Source organism: Vulpes vulpes, chromosome 10 (assembly GCF_048418805.1).
Source record: "Vulpes vulpes isolate BD-2025 chromosome 10, VulVul3, whole genome shotgun sequence".
Taxonomy (NCBI): Eukaryota; Metazoa; Chordata; class Mammalia; order Carnivora; family Canidae; genus Vulpes; species Vulpes vulpes.
Window position 1 is genome coordinate 44,095,949 of NC_132789.1, and position 16,587 is coordinate 44,112,535.

A 16,587-nucleotide genomic window follows, 5' to 3' on the forward strand; every position below is an offset into this window, starting at 1 on the left:
TTTTTCATTTATCTTGGGGAAAGGCCTAGGAATAAAACTGGTGGGTCATAAGGCAAGAGCATGTTTAAAACACTATGACAAAATATTTTTCCAAGTGGTTGTATAATTTACACTCCTACCATTTCCAGTTGCTCCACATCTTTGCCAACATTGGTATTGCCAGTCTTTTTAATTTAGCCCATGTAGTGGGTGTGAAATGATATCTCATTGTGGCTATTTGCATTTCTCAGAGGAGCAATGATGTTTAACATCTTCTCAAGTGCTTACTTGCCATTCACACACATCTTTTGTAAAATCCCTGATTTTTTGACCACTTTTTAAAATTGTCTAGTACAAGTTTTTCATATATTCTGGATACAAATCTTTTGTTTAGATATGTTTTGCAAATGTTTTCTCCCAGTAGTTGCTTGCCTTTTCATCTTAAGTGTTCTGAAGAGGTTTTCATTCCAAGGACATGAAATTGCTCACTCCAAGGACATGCATATTTTTCCTGTTTTCTTTTTTTTTTTATGATAGTCACAGAGAGAGAGAGAGAGAGAGGCAGAGACACAGGCAGAGGGAGAAGCAGGCTCCATGCACCGGGAGCCTGATGTGGGATTCGATCCCGGGTCTCCAGGATCGCGCCCTGGGCCAAAGGCAGGCGCCAAACCGCTGCGCCACCCAGGGATCCCTTTTTCCTGTTTTCTTAGCAAATTCCCAGCTTTAGTTTTAGGTTTTGGCCTGTGATATATCTAGAATTTGGGTATGGTGTGAAGTAGGGGTTATGTTTATTTTTTTCATACACATATCCAGTTATTCTAACATGATTTAAAACTATCCTTTCCTCACTGAATTATATTGTCCCCTCTGTCAATTATCAATCAACCACATGAATGAGTCTATTTTTATATCTATTCGAATTGCTTCTCAGCCTATGATAATGTAAGATTAAGAATCTTAGAAAAAAAAGATCAAGTATCTTAGTATTTGAATCTATTCTATAACTCATTTTACAGGTCTTTCACCCCAATGTCACAGTTTTGATTACTATAGCTTTACAGTGTATCTTTAAAACCAGGTAGTATAAATCTTCCTACTTTGTGCTTCTTCAGAATGTTCTTGGTTATCCTAAGTTCTTTGTATTTTCATATAAATCTTAAGACTCAGTTTGTCAACTTAATATTTTTAAAAAACCTGATGAGATTTCCATTGGGACTATGTTGAGTCTATAGATCAATTTAGGGAGAATGGACTTTTTTTTTTTAAATGATCTATTATTGGGATCCCTGGGTGGCGCAGCGGTTTGGCGCCTGCCTTTGGCCCAGGGCGCGATCCTGGAGACCCGGGATCGAGTCCCACATCGGGCTCCCGGTGCATGGAGCCTGCTTCTCCCTCTGCCTATGTCTCTGCCTCTCTCTCTCTCACTGTGTGCCTATCATAAATAAATAAAAATTAAAAAAAAAATGAATAATAGATCATTTATTTTTTTTTAATTTTTATTATTTATGATAGTCACAGAGAGAGAGAGAGAGAGAGAGAGAGGCAGAGACACAGGCAGAGGGAGAAGCAGGCTCCATGCACCGGGAGCCCGATGTGGGATTCGATCCCGGGTCTCCAGGATTGAGCCCTGGGCCAAAGGCAGGCGCTAAACCGCTGCGCCACCCATGGATCCCTTATTAATCTATTCTGAAGAGAGAGACAGAGAGACTCCTGTGTGAGTGGGGGAGGTGGTATAGAGGGAGAGGGAAAGAAATCCCCAGACTCCCTGCAGAGAGCAAAGCCTGAGGTGGGGCTTGATCCCAGGACCCAGAGATCATGACCCAAGCTGAAACCATGAGTTGGATGCTCAACCAACTGAGCCACCAGGAGCCCCATAGGAAAAATTGACATTTTAACAATCTGAGTGTTCTGGGCAGCCCTGGTGGCTCAGCGGTTTGGTGCTGCCTTCAGCCCGGGGCGTGATCCTGGTGTCCTGGGATCGAGTCCCATGTTGGGCTCCCTGCATGGAGCCTGCTTGTGTCTCTGCCTCTCTCTAATAAATAAATAAATAAAATCTTAAAAAAACAAAACAAAACAAAACAACAATCTGAGTGTTCTGATCCAAGGACATGGTATCTTTCTCTATTTATATCTTCCTTATTTTTCTCAGGAATGATCTGTAGCTTTCAGTATAGAAGCTTTGCATATCTTTCTTTAAATCTATGCCTAAGTATTACATTTTTGGTATTATTAGGAATGGTACTTTAATTTTCTAATTGCTGAATGCTGGTATTATTTCTTGTTATACTGCTTGTATGGATTTTTGTATATGTTGTTAGTATTCCGTGTCCTTGCTAAATTCATCTATTAATTCTAGCAGGGTTTTGTTTGGGAGAGGGGGTAGCTTAGCATTTTTTAATGTAGAGAATTATGTCTCCTCCAAAGAGGGATAGTCTTATTTCTTCCCTTACAATATTATGTCTTTATTTTATTTCATTTTTTTACCACACTGCATTAGTTTGGACCTCTAGCACAATATTGAATCAAGTAGTGAAAATCAAGTATCTTTGCCTCGTTCTTGAGCATTCAATCTTTGTACCTTTTATGATGATGCTTGTTATGTTTTTCTAGGTGCTTTTATCAAGTTGAAGAAGTTTCCTTTTATTGTTAGTTTACTGCAAATTTTTGTTATGAGAACGTTAAAATGTATCAAATGATTTTTCTATTGAGTGGGTTATACTGTTTTTGTCAAGTGTCTATCACAAGTATACTCTAGCCGCATAAAACGAGTTGGAAAATTTTTCCTCTGTTTTCTGATTTTGTGAAAGATTGGTACTATTTTTTCCTTAAATGTTAGATAAAATTCATCAGTGAAATCACTGGAGTTTTCAAGGGATTATGAACTTAATAGATACAGAGCTATTCAGATTACTCTTTGAAATCAATTTTTGTAAAGTTTTGGTAATCAAATAATTGATATAAATTCCATAATGTTTCCTTACTAATCTTTCAATTCTGAGGAATCTTTAGTGATACCCTCTCTTTCATTCCTAATACTAGGAATCTGTTTTTCCTATTTTCTTTGATTTGTCTTGCTAGGATTTTATTAATTTTATCAAAAGAACCAATTTCTGGCTTCATGCATTTTATGTACTGTTTTCTATTTAATTTTTTGCTCTGACTTTATTATTTCTTACCTTCTACTTAACTTGGATTTTTCTTTAGCTTAAGATAGAAACTTTGTGGGATCCCTGGGTGGCGCAGTGGTTTGGCGCCGGCCTTTGGCCCAGGGCGCGATCCTGGAGACCCGGGATCGAATCCCACATCAGGCTCCCGGTGCATGGAGCCTGCTTCTCCCTCCGCCTGTGTCTCTGCCTCTCTCTCTCTCTCTCTGTGACTATCATAAATAAAAATTAAAAAAAAAAAAAAAAAAAAAGATAGAAACTTTGTGTGATACCTAGCCTCAAAGATGTCCCTAGTAAGTGTCTTTCCTACACTGAATATGCATAACTAATGGGATATTATTAAAATGGCAGAATGTAACTTTCAATGCTAGGCCTTAAAATCATTATTATGGATTACCTGCTCCAGAGAAAGATACCCACAATATTGTGAGGACACTTAATCAAACCTATAGAGTTTTCCATGTGGTAGGAAACTAGGACTTCATCACAAACTTGTTATCAACTGAGTTTTATAGATATTAAACAAGACTTAATCATCCATGTAAACATTTATTAAATACCTACTCTTCATGGTCTCCCTTATGGGTTCAAATTTAGAGATGACCCAGACAAAGCCTCTGCACTTTAAAAATAGATTCTGGGTTAAAATAGATTAAAAAACAAGAAGCTCATTTCATTCCTTCCCCAATCCCCAAACTCCACTATAACTATGGTGAGGAATTTTAAAATAATCTTAGAAGGAGTGAACAGAAAAGAGGAAATCCATCAACATTTTAGAAGATGAAAAGCAAGTGGACAATAACTGACATAGTAGATCCAAGAAAATGAAATCTCAAGGTAGCTATGTTGAGAAAGATAAGAACCAATGGCATTTACACTATAAAATCTTCAAAAGGCATGAGAAGTGGCAGCACTAAGTGCCTCTGAACTGGTGACAGAATGGGGGAGATGCAGAAAGACAAAGAGGAAAGCTGTTTGAGAAACAGGTAGAGTCCTAGATCCCTTGTCTAGTTCCACATTGCTGAACAACCATCCCTTTGTCATCCCTGCATGAATCTGGAGGTTTATTCTCTGGGAAAAATAAAGGAAAGGCTCTTTGGAGGGAGCATGTCAGGCACAGTTGAAGGCATAGGACTGCACCAAAAACAAGGGATTAGATAGCTATAAACATTAAATGCTGAATGTAGACATTCTCCCAAACAGAATGTCCAATTTGGCTTCCAGAATGTAGACCATGAGATTGTTACTCTTGAGGTAGGAGCTCAGAACACTCATCTCTGACCAGCCAAGCAAAGAGATTTGAGGATACAAATGTAGGTCCCCTAACATCAGCGCATTGAAATCACCCCACGATGAAGCTCACCCCACAGATGCACTGATGCATTCAGAGTATCTAGTCAGTGTTTTAGACTCCCTATGAATCATGAGTAGATACTCAAGGATAGCATATTATCTGAGGAAAGCCTCCAATATGGAAGATAAGAGATCAAAACAAAAGGAATTTGGGTGAAGCATAAACATGTGCTGAAAAAAGAAAGCTCCAGAATAAATTATTCTCAGTGAGCTAAGAGAGGATACTGCAACTGTGAAACAAGAATAGTACAGCACAACATTTAAGGAAAAAAACAAAAAACAAAAACCAAAAAAAAAAACTACTAGAAGAACATTAAGAGCAGAAATGAAAAAGTGAATAAAGGGTTAAAAGATGAAGTTGAGGAAATTTTCCAGAAGGTAAAGCAAATTAAATGAAACAAAGACAATGGATACATACGTAAAATAAGTACATTTTATGGTATGTACAAAAAAAATCTCACTAAAACTCTTTAAAAAATGGAGCACTGCTTTCAAATCTGTGAAGGAATATTATTTCCAACACAGAAACTCAGCTAAACTACCATTTAAATTTGTTTTCAAGTGTGTAAAGTGTCACAATATTTGCCTGTTGTGTACCCTTTTCTCATAAAACTTTTGAACATTAAAAAAAGGGCAGGAGAAGAAAAAGGATGTAGGAAACAGAAGATCAATAAAGGAAAAATACAAAATTCTCCACAGGGTTAGTGATGTGTGATCCAAGAGGACGGCTCAAACATAAACTTGTACCAAATATGAAGGGCAAACTCACTGAGACTGAAATAGGGTGAATTAAAAACAGAGTGGATGGAGACTGTCACTGAGATTTCTGCTGCCATTATTTTGCTTTTGTAATGTGAGGATAGTCTAGGTAAGCCTGACACAGATATATTTACCTTGCTTAGCTAGACCATATGGTGAAAAGTTCCTGTCCTGCTGCCTGAAATCAGACTCTCATTATACCCTCAAGAAATGTTCTGCTTTCATCTACTGCTGAGAAAACTCATTTTAATATTATAAATTATTTCTTAGTCTTAGAGATCTTATACCTGAACTCAAACATATGAAGCAAACAACACTATTATTGTGATTAATAAATTACTTAATACAAATATGTTTTCCTTGCAAAGGAAGCATATTCTGGGTGAACTTCTCTGACTCTTATGCAGAATAAATTACAATTACTAAATTCTACAACAATATATATATATTCCATTTTCTTTTAGGAGTAAATAGTGACTGTTTTACAGAAGGATACTCTTACTGTAAAGCACAGAAAGTAAATAAAAATAACAATGTTTTTCAATTCAGATGTTCCTGGGTCTGAGATCTGTCTGCCAAGAATCTTGCTTCTTAGGGATGCAGTATAGAGTTATGAATATTAAGGACATGACTTTGGAGTCAGAAGCTGGCTTCTATCATTTAAAAGTAAACTGTGAATTTGAGCCTTAAATATAAGCTACAGTTTTATTTAAAATAGGTTTAATAGGTTATATTACATTGTTAAAATCAAAAGCAAATGAATACCAGCCTTGAAAATTCCCTGAGCAGACAAAACCAGTTTAGTCATACAAGCAAAGCTTAATGTAGCTTATCTCACAAGCCCAACTTGGTCTGGGTCATTTCTTGCTCATGTCTCTGAAAATCATAAGCAAAACTTACATTGTTTCCCAAGATTAATAACCACTGACCAACTCCCTACCATTTAAGAAAACTTTAATATTATAAACAATCACTGAGGAATTACTGCTTTCTCTCCATATAAACTGTTTTATGATATTTTCCTGAGCGTCATTCCATGTTTTGGGTTGAATGCTCCCAGTATGCAAACTGTTTTTGGTGTGTGCACAATAAACTTTTATTAATTATTACTATGGTAATTCATTGATTTTTCTTCTGTTATTTCTGAACTTTTCACAAACACATAAATTATTTAATATAAATATTAAACTATGTGAACTTTAGAAAGAGAAAGCCAATTTGGAGAGAGAAAGTTTACACAGATTTTCTCTCTCTAAACTTAACTCATACAACTGTGGTAGAGTTCATATGAGATAATTAATGTAAAATGCTTAGGATTCTATCTGTTATATAATGAGTGGTAAATAAAACTATTTTAAGGGAAATACAACTAATAAATACCAATTCACTGTGATGGTCTTAAAAATGCAAGCTGCAAATGAGTTTGGCTTAAATGCAGGCTAAACTAAAAATATATTCTCACATATCTTCCAATCCAAGTTATCAGTGATAGTAAGGTACATCAATATTTTACGTATCCTAAAAAAGAAACATCAATTAAAGTGTGACAAACCATCAACTGCAAGACATCTCCCAATTTCAGAGATGATGAAATGTGAAGAAAAAATATTTTTGAATCTTAGATTGGTAAAATTGTATACAGTAAGTTTAACTACATAGTTGAGAAAATATTAAATACCACAAAAGCAATCATTTTGAAGACAAGATTAAGTCACATCATTAGAATTAAATTTCTCTCTGTTTTAGAGTAATTTTCACACTTCCTTTCTTCCTTCCACTACCAATTTCACCTAGAGGTAGGTAATCTGTCACTTTGGAGACTAAAATGGATTCCTGTTATGTGCTCCCATTGTACTCAGCACTTCCTCTTCATAATACTTGTATTGCTCAATACTAGTGTTTTCCAGTAGATTTCAAGTTCAACAAGGGCTGTTTTGTTCAGAACAATATACCAAGCTCAAGGGATGCAAATTCAAATCACACAAAAACAAAAAAGGGAAACATAAACAAGTAGGCTGGTGAGCGCAATATTTTCACTCATTATTTTTCATAGCAGTACTACATTTTACTGGCAATTAAAACTTTTAGGCTTTATTTTCATTTCACTAACATACCATAGATCTTTTTTAAAAAATGCTATTTTCTGACTTCTTTACTTCACAATGGCACCATAAGTTATTTACACTTTGTTCACAAAAAATTAACATACTCTCACATTTTTCTTGAAACGTGCAGCCCTTTATCTCTTCTCTCTATGCCAACCAACCTATTCCATTCTTCTTCCTTCTTCCTAAAGGTAACCACTATCCTCAAATTGGTGTGCATTTGTCTCATCTATGTTTTTCACAGTTTTACTGCATATTTATGTACTCAGTATAAATTTGTTTTAAATTTACATAATAACCTATCCTTTTAATATCTGCTACCCCTTCAACACTGTTTTTGGGGCAGCCTGGGTGGCTCAGCGGTTTAGCACCGCCTTCGGCCCGGGGCCTGATCCTGAAGACCCAGGGTCAAGTCCCACGTCAGGATCCCTGCATGGAGCGTGCTTCTCCCTCTGCCTGTGTCTCTGCCTCTCTCTCTCTCTGTGTGTGTCTCTCATGAATGAATAACATCTTTAAAAACAAACAAAAACAAAACAAAAAAACCCACAGTTTTTAATGATAATCTATGTTGATATCTGTAGATCTGGTTCACTCAAATTTAGTTGTCATACAGTACACCACAATATCATATAATAATATATGTACTCATTCAGAATGCTTTCCAAGGAAACACTGATAAAGAATTAGGCTGATTCCAATTTTCTATTAACAAATAATGCTTCAAGTACATATGCAAGCTTATGGCATGCTACGGATTTTAAGATATGTACAATTTCATCTTTTCTAGATACGGAAAACTGTTCTCCAAGGTTGCTGTACCAAATCATACTCTGACAGTGTGTGAGTTCCTTTAACTTTGGTATCCTCACCAACATTTGATATAAGACTTTAATTTTTACAAACCTGATGGGTATGAAATGTAATCTTTTATATTTCATTTGCATTTTCCTGATTACTAATGAATGAGAATCTGATATTCATGTGTTTACTGGTCATTTGGGTTTCCTCTTTTCTGAACTACCTGTTTTCCTACTGATCTATCCTTATTTTTATAAAGCTCTTGGGTGTATTTGCTGCAAATATTGTCCTAGTATTTTAATTAACTTTATGATTATCTTTATAACATACAAGTTTAAAAGTTTGATGCAGTCAAGCTTGTATTATCTTTTATAATTTACATTTTATATTTTGTCCAACATTAGAAATATTCTATTTTTTTTCTAAAAGAATTTTAAAGTTTTGTATTATGGCTTTAGGATTAAAATACACCTAGAAATAGGGGTGCTTGGGTGGGTCAGGTCATTATCCTAGGGTCCTGGGATTGAGCCCTGCATTAGGCTCCCTGCTCAGCGTGAAGCCTTCTTCTCCCTCTCCCTCTTCCCCTCCTCCTGCCCCTGCTCTCTCAAATAAATAAAATCTAAAAAAAAAAAAAAAAAAAAAAAAAAAACCCTAGAAATAGATTTTGAACATGACGTGAGATGTGTCTAATTTATTTTTTCATGTAGTTAACTTTATAAACACCATTTATTAAACATTCTTTCTTCAATGATATGAAATGCTGCCTGACACTTTACTAAGTTTCCATATACACATGGCTCATTTCTAGGCTCTGTATTCTGCTTCATTGATCTGTCTGTCCCTGTGCTTAAAGCAATGTGGAATAATAATCGTTATAGTTTTTTTATTTTTTTATTTTTTAAAGATTTATTTATTTATGATAGACAGAGAGAGAGAGAGAGAGAGAGAGAGAGAGAGGCAGAGACACAGGCAGAGGGAGAAGCAGGCTCCATGCCAGGAGCCTGATGTGGGACTCGATCCCGTGACTCCAGGATCGCGCCCTGGGCTAAAGGCAGGCGCTAAACCGCTGAGCCACCCAGGGATCCCTCATTATAGTTTTAAAATAAAGAGGGGAATTCCTCCTTCTTTATTCTTTTTTAAAATTATATTGGCTATTCTTGGCATTTATTTTTCCATATAAGCCTTAATAGGGATGCCTGGGTGGCTCACTGGTTAAGTGCCTGCTTTCGCAACCCAGGATGTGATCCTGGAGACCCAGGATCCAATCCCACATCGGGCTCCTTGCACGGAGCCTGCTTCTCTCTCTGCCTGTGTCTCTGCCTCTCTCTCTCTATGTCTCTCATGAATAAATAAAATCTTAAAAAAAAAAGCCTTAATATTTACTTATCAAGTTTTATGATATACTCTATTTGAATTTTATTTAAAATTTCATTTAGAGATTAAATTGTAGAAAACTGACATCAAATTGAGTCTTCCTAATTTCATTCATTTAGATTTTCTCTTATGTCTTTCAATCAAATTTTTTATTTTAGAAACCTCTCAAAAATCTCTTACTCCTGTGTACCTCCTTTTCAATCCAAACTCTTGATCTCATCGTATTTGTTAAAGCTTGGCTAAGGCATCACATACTCTTCCAAATATTCTTCTAACTTTCTAGGATAATTTAGATGTTCCTCCTCTATGCTCTTAGTTTTACCTATTCATTCTTTCCTTAATATGACCCCAAATTGTGCTAAGCATGGAGGGTACATACACTGGTGAATAAGATGGACAATCCCTAGCTCTGTGGAGCTTTCATTCTAACAGGAGACACAGAACAATAAACAGTTATAATTCCAAGTGACATGTGCTATATTACAGGGGGAGTACACTGTGCTGTGGGAATACATAAAAGAAATACCTAACTCAGACTTGGGGGATGGCTGGATGTGGGGGGGAGAAAGGTGTCAAATACTGCTTCTCAAGGAAGTAACGTGTAGAGTGAAACCTGTAAGAAGAACAGAAGTTAGCAAACACAAAACAACTAAAATATCATAGTCCTGACATCCTGGCTTTACTCTTGATTTTACTGGAAAAGCTCCCACTGCTTAACTGTGAAATCATCTAATCTTTGAATATGTTTCCTCCCTTGGCCTCCGTTACACCACTTTTTTTGGCTCTCATACCACCTGTGATAATCATTAACTGCTCACTGGTGCTTCTTCCTTCCTTAAATGCCACTATTCCCCTATGGCTTTATCCTCCTCATTCCTGTTTTTTATCTAAATATTATTCCTAAAGAAGTTTTTTCATTTCTACAGTTTCAAATATGGATTTATATACTGAAGTGTTCTCTAACTTTTGCTTCCACCATCACAGATTTTCATATATGCATTTCTAACTGCACAGTAGCATCTATCCATATGTCTGTCCCATAGGCTCTCCAAGCTTTGGACATATTAACATTCGATCTATTTAATATATGATGCATACCGCCAACTAATCAGCAACAGCAGATCTATCTTCCAATTCAATTGCCAGCATCACCATTCACACTAGAATGAATCACTATTCTGACTGTATGTTGGTGAGTATGCCTTTCTTAGAAGCTAGTTTATAATACAGCAGTCACAGCCTGAAGGGTTGGGAACATGAAGGTTGTTTCAAAGACTGAATAACTTTGCAGGGCACATATGTTTTTTTTTTTTTTTTTTAAATTCATTAACTTGGCAGGGCTACTAGTTGTCAGCTATTCAAACGTTAATCTAGTTATTGCTGTGAAAGTGTTTTATAGATGTAATTAAAATCCACAATCAGTTGACTAAGTAAAGGAGATTATCCTGGATAATCTGGGTGGGCTTCGTTCAGTCAGTTGAAAGGCTTTTAAAGCAAGGCTGGTGCTTTCCCAAGAGAGACAGAAGAGAATTTCCACCTGCGAAGAACAGCCTCAGCTCATGCCCATGAGTCCCAGTCTGTCCTTCCTGACAGCCTATTGTAAGGATTTCAGACTTGCCTTCCTAATCCCTACAAACTGTGTAAGCCAAATCTGTATATATAGATCTCTCACTGGTTCTGTCTCTTTGGTTGAACCTGACAGATATACCAGGTTTATAGTTTATTTCCAAAAACAATTTCTTCAAAAACCTAGTAAACCTTCTGGTCTACTCATTTCCAATCAGTTCCATGTGCCAGTAACTATACCCAAAGTTTTTTTCTGGACATGGGTCTTAAACCTACTTTTTCAACTTATTCCTTATAATATAGTTCCTTTCTCTCCATCCCACATTAGACCATCACCATCTCTTACCTGAACTAGTGATTGAAAAAGCCTCCTAACTGGCTTCTGAGATTAGTTTTTTCTCCTCTATCTATTCTCCACACTGCTGCCAGAGGTCTCTTTCTGGAAAACAAATATGATCATGTCACTATCCTTCTTAAAAACTTTTCAAGTCTCTCTACCTACAGAATAAATTTGTTTTCTATTTCATTAATTTCTGTTTTTAACTCTTATTTCCTTCTATTTGCCTTGCATTTATTTTTTCTTTATTTTTATAACTTATTGAGATGAACACTTAGGTCATTGATGCTTTTCTTCTTTTCTAATAGGCATTTTAAGGTTTTAGATTCTCTCTAAGCATTGCTTTAGCTAATCATACCAAGTTCTGATATGTATTATTTTCATTATCCTTAAGTTTAAAATACGTAAAATTTTCTTTGTGATTTATCTGACCAATGGGTTATTTATATATTATTTAATAATATCCAAAGCTAGACTTTAAGTTCCTGTAGGAAAATAGCAATTTACTTCCAAATTTTCCTACTTTCCTCCTAGAACCCAATACAACAAACAGAATGTTTTTAAAAAGAAAAGAAAACCTTTCTACATATTTGGTGAACCCAGGAGACAATAAAAATGGAAATGCCAAATTATAAGTAAAAATGGCCCAAAGTACTAGGGGCTGGTAGAGCCTTTGCAGGGGAGAGGACAAGTATGAAAACAGCCTGGCTGGGGAATAGCAAATTTTCACTCCCAGAAAGAGAGGATCCTATCCTAAGTGGGAACTACAATGTTTAGAACGGAGACTGACCAGGGGAATCTCAGAAGTAAGTAGAAAAAGGAGGTGTAGAAGTGCCATGAGAATGAGGAGAGGGTGGTCTAGAAGCGACAGATCTCAGATACTATGACTCCTCTAAAAGTAAGCCAAGTACTTTTCATCTGTCATTTCAAACTTAAATGTTCAAAGAATGCCACGAAGAACTCCTATATACCCTTCACAAATTCTCTATTAATATTTGAGCAGAGAAACCTGGGACCACCCTGCTCCCAATGTCCTGTTCCTCCTCCCCATCCCCCTCCAGAATCTTCCAATAGGTGGCTTAAGAAAGTTCATCTAATTCAAACATGAGTAATAAAAAAGGGATGGGTATCCATATGAAGAAACCATAAAAAAAGTAAAATCGTATGACATCCTTGACAAAGAAAACTCAACAAAAAATTATCAAAAAGTAGATGAAAACTGTGAAACTACATTTTAAAAAATATTTTATTTATTTGAGAGAGAGCGAGAGAGAGCGCGCATGCACAAGTAGGGGGAAGAGGGAGAAGCAGGTTCCCCAGTGAGCAGGGAGCTTGACAGGATGTGGGGCTCGATCCCAGGACCCTGGGATCATGACCTGAGCAGAAGGCAGATGCTTAACCAACTGAGTCACCCAGGCGTCTCTGAAACATTACTTTTTAACATGAATTCCAAAAAAATTTTTTTTAATATTTGAGAGAGTATACAAGTGTGTGGATGTGCACGCAAAAAGGTGGGGGTACGGGGGCACAGAAGGAGAGGGAGAAAGAGAAACAAGCAGATGCCCCACAGAGTGTGGAGCATGACGCAGGGCTCGATCCCAGAACCCTGAGATCATGGCCAGAGCCGAAATCAAGAGTTGGTCATTTAACTGACTGAGCCACCCAGGTGCCCCATGAATTAAAGAATTCTTAATATAGCTTTTTTTTTTTTTTTTTAATATAGCTATTAAAATCTCAGAAGGGTGCCTGGCTGGCTCAGTCAGAAGAGCATGAGACTCTTCATCCTGGGGTTAGGAGTTTGAGTCCCCAGTTGGGTGTAGAAATTACTTACATAAACATTTAAAAAAGGAAAGAAAAAAAAAATCTCACAATAGAAAATTAACTCAGGGAAGAGATAGTCAATAGGAGGAAGAAAAAACAAAAGTACTACGGATCTGATTCATGAAAGAAATGGAAGAAAAATATTTTTAAAAATTGGAAATATAAGCACATGGTAAAAAATATACTACAAAAGGCACAGTAAGGAGCAAACAGAACAGTAATGTTTTAAAAGAAAATTTAAAAATTAAAAAAAAAAAGACCTGAACCTATATTTTCAAAGGGAATTCTTTGAAAACTGACCCAAAGTGGTCAATAGCAACAAAATAAATCTACTGAAATAAGTGTAAAAAATAATTTTTGCAATCAGACCAAAAAAAAAAAAAAAAAAAAAAGCAGATCCCTCCTGGGGAAAAAAAAAATCAAGCTGGTATCATACTTCTCTACTGAATATCAATGTCAGAAAACAGACGATTACTTAGAAGACATTCAAGAAAATATAAGTCAATAATTTTTTAAAGAATTTATTTGACAGAGCGAGAGAGAGAGAGAGAGAGAGCACAAGCAGGGGGAGCGGCAGGCAGAGGCAGAGGGAGAGGCAGGCAGAGGCAGAGGGAGAAGCAGGCCCTCCCCTCCCACTGAGCAGGGAGCCTGACAATGCGGAGTTCCATCCCAGTACCCTAGGATCATAACCTGAGCTGAAGGCAGACCATTAACCGGTTGAGCCACCGAGGTGCCCCTATTAATTAATAATTTTATTGTCTTAGACAAACAATCCTTCAGGAGTAAGGCTATAGGCAAATGGTTTTCAGTATGTTAACACTTAGTTCTTAACTCTCCTTGAAAAAACAACTGAGGACAAACTCACTAATGGATGATAGGAAAAGTTTCAGGAAAAGGACTGACAGCACAAATACACATAATTGTAGATTTAAGAAGAAAACCAATGGATATACAGGTGACACAATGGAATGCAACTCTTAAATGCTCTAATAATATAGAAATAATAATATATACAAATAAATCAATGATAACAGAAAACATAAAAAGCACAATGAACTCACTGGTTGTACCTTATTGTAATAGACAGGAGTCAATGTTGAAAGTGAAATAGTAAAAGTTTAAGCAAAATTATAAAGAATAAAATAATGCTATATTTGCCAAAATTAGTTAGTAAAGAAGAAGGAGGAAAGAAGGGAAGGAAGAGAATAAAGCTAATATAATTGTTATTTAGTAAGGAAAAAAGACTCTGCTTTAAAAAGAGCTAAAGATGAGTGGTTAGCATAGCACAATATACAAACTTGTCCATAATTATGTTGTACACTTGAAGCTAATGTAATACTGCATGTCAACCACACTTCAACAAAACCCTTTTAATATCAAAAGTATTATTTAAAGCACAGAAAACAGACCACTTGAAATTTCAAGAACATATATAATGAGGAAATATAAAATGTGACAAACTAAGACTAAGCATGTATATCCTCCCTATCTATCTGGCTTAACTCATCCATTAAAAGAAAAAAGCTTTAGACTGACCCACAAAGCAAAACCATTCTATACTATCACCAAGATATATCTGTCATTCAGAAAATATTAAGAAAGGAAAAGTTAATAGATAGGATAAGGTCCACAAACATATGGATTGTAATTGTTTCATTAGATTATGCAGACTTTTAGTCCAAAGTATAAAAAGGAAGTCACTTTATCATTGTAAAGGGTATAATTCACAACAAAGAAAACAGGTATATGATATATGCTCTTAATAACACAGCAGCAACATTAAGAAAGCAGAAATCAAAGGAGATATGAAGGAGAGAGAAACACAATAATAACAGAAATTTTAAAATTATTTCTCCCAGTCCGAGAGAACAGTAGACAAAAATAACTCAGAAATGATCTAAAACAGCATAATCAAAATGGTAGGCACTGATGGATATTCATTTAATTCTACTCTCATAGTTGAATATATCTATTTTCAAACAGCTATTGAACCTTCACAAAAATTGACTATGTATTAGATGACAAAATATATCTCAACAAATTCTTCCTTCCTTTCTTTTAGAAAGATAAAGAGAGAGAGAGAGCGCATGCATGTGTGAGAGCACCTGTGAGCAGGGGGAGGAGCAAAGGGGAATGAGTGGGGAGGGGCAGAGAGAAATAATCTCAGATACTGCATCAAGTACAGAGCCTGATGCAGGGCTCAATCTCATGACCCCTGAGCTGAAACCAAGACTCAGTCACTTAACTAAGCCCCCGAGGCACCACTAGACTCCAAAATATACCTCCACAAATTTTAAAGGGAGAAATACAAGCCCTATTCTCTGATTAACAACCCATAAACTAGAAATTTATAATAAAATCAGAAAATAACAAGTTCTTCAATCTGAAAATTGAAAAAAAAATCAACATTTGGGTAAGAGGGAAAATGCAAATGAAATTTGTGGTGTTTCTAGACAGTAATAAAATTACATATTAGAGGCTTTTGGATATAGCTAAAACAGTGATCAGAAGAAAATCCATTACTTTATTTTTTGAAAATCCATTACTTTAAATAATTTCATCATTAAGAAAAAATGAAAGCAAATGAGTTACTAATATGGCTTAAAAAGTCAGAAAAACAACTAAAGTAACTAAAAAAAATAGAGGAAAACATTTATAAAGCTAAAAGCAGAAACTGAGAATTTAAAAACTAGAAGGCCAGAGAGCTACAAAAAAAAAAAAAAAAAAAAAAGAAAGAAAGAAAGAAAGAAAAAAAATTATGTTTTAAAAACTCTTTTGCTGGGAAGCTTTAGGGAATGGTGAAATCTGTTGTTTAAAGTACTACCTCTCCCAGGAAATATGGAATAAAAATTGGGATTTATTTAAACTTTATTCAAAGTTTTCATTAAAATATAAATAAAGAAGTACTCCTCTCTTTTTTTTTTTTTTTTTTTAATTTTTCTTTATTTATGATAGTCACACAGAGAGAGAGGGAGAGAGGCAGAGACACAGGCAGAGGGAGAAGCAGGCTCCATGCACCGGGAGCCCGACGTGGGATTCGATCCCGGGTCTCCAGGATCGCGCCCTGGGCCAAAGGCAGGCGCCAAACCGCTGCGCCACCCAGGGATCCCCGAAGTACTCCTCTCTTAAGAGTAAAATGGACAAAACACAAATACAGAAAATAAATGGGAATTCAGAGAAGTAGGCATTATTTCAAAAAACAAGAAAACTACATAAAACTCTCTATAAAAAATCACAGATAAAATTATTTTTTAGTAAGATACAACCTCCCAAAACTGAGCCGCAACAAACTCATTTTCACAAAAATAAATGGAAGTTTTCAAAGAGCAGT

The 16,587-nt window shown here is 35.9% G+C and overlaps 1 protein-coding gene across 4 annotated transcripts in view; it reads right to left on the reverse strand.

The window, feature by feature from the left end:
- LOC112914683 (argonaute RISC catalytic component 3) overlaps positions 1-16,587 on the reverse strand; it is a 110,844-nt gene that overhangs the window by 42,948 nt on the left and 51,309 nt on the right. Inside the window, exons 1-2 of one of the 4 annotated variants that reach the window (XM_025991756.2) lie at positions 11,445-11,462; positions 10,064-10,145 (exon numbers count right to left, since the gene is read on the reverse strand). The exons of 2 other annotated variants lie outside the window; for them this stretch is intronic. The gene's annotated coding sequence lies outside the window, so the exon portion shown is untranslated. Of the gene's footprint in view, positions 1-10,063; positions 10,146-11,444; positions 11,507-16,587 lie in introns of those variants that run through there. One more of the 4 variants, XM_072723853.1, reaches the window with a different exon arrangement.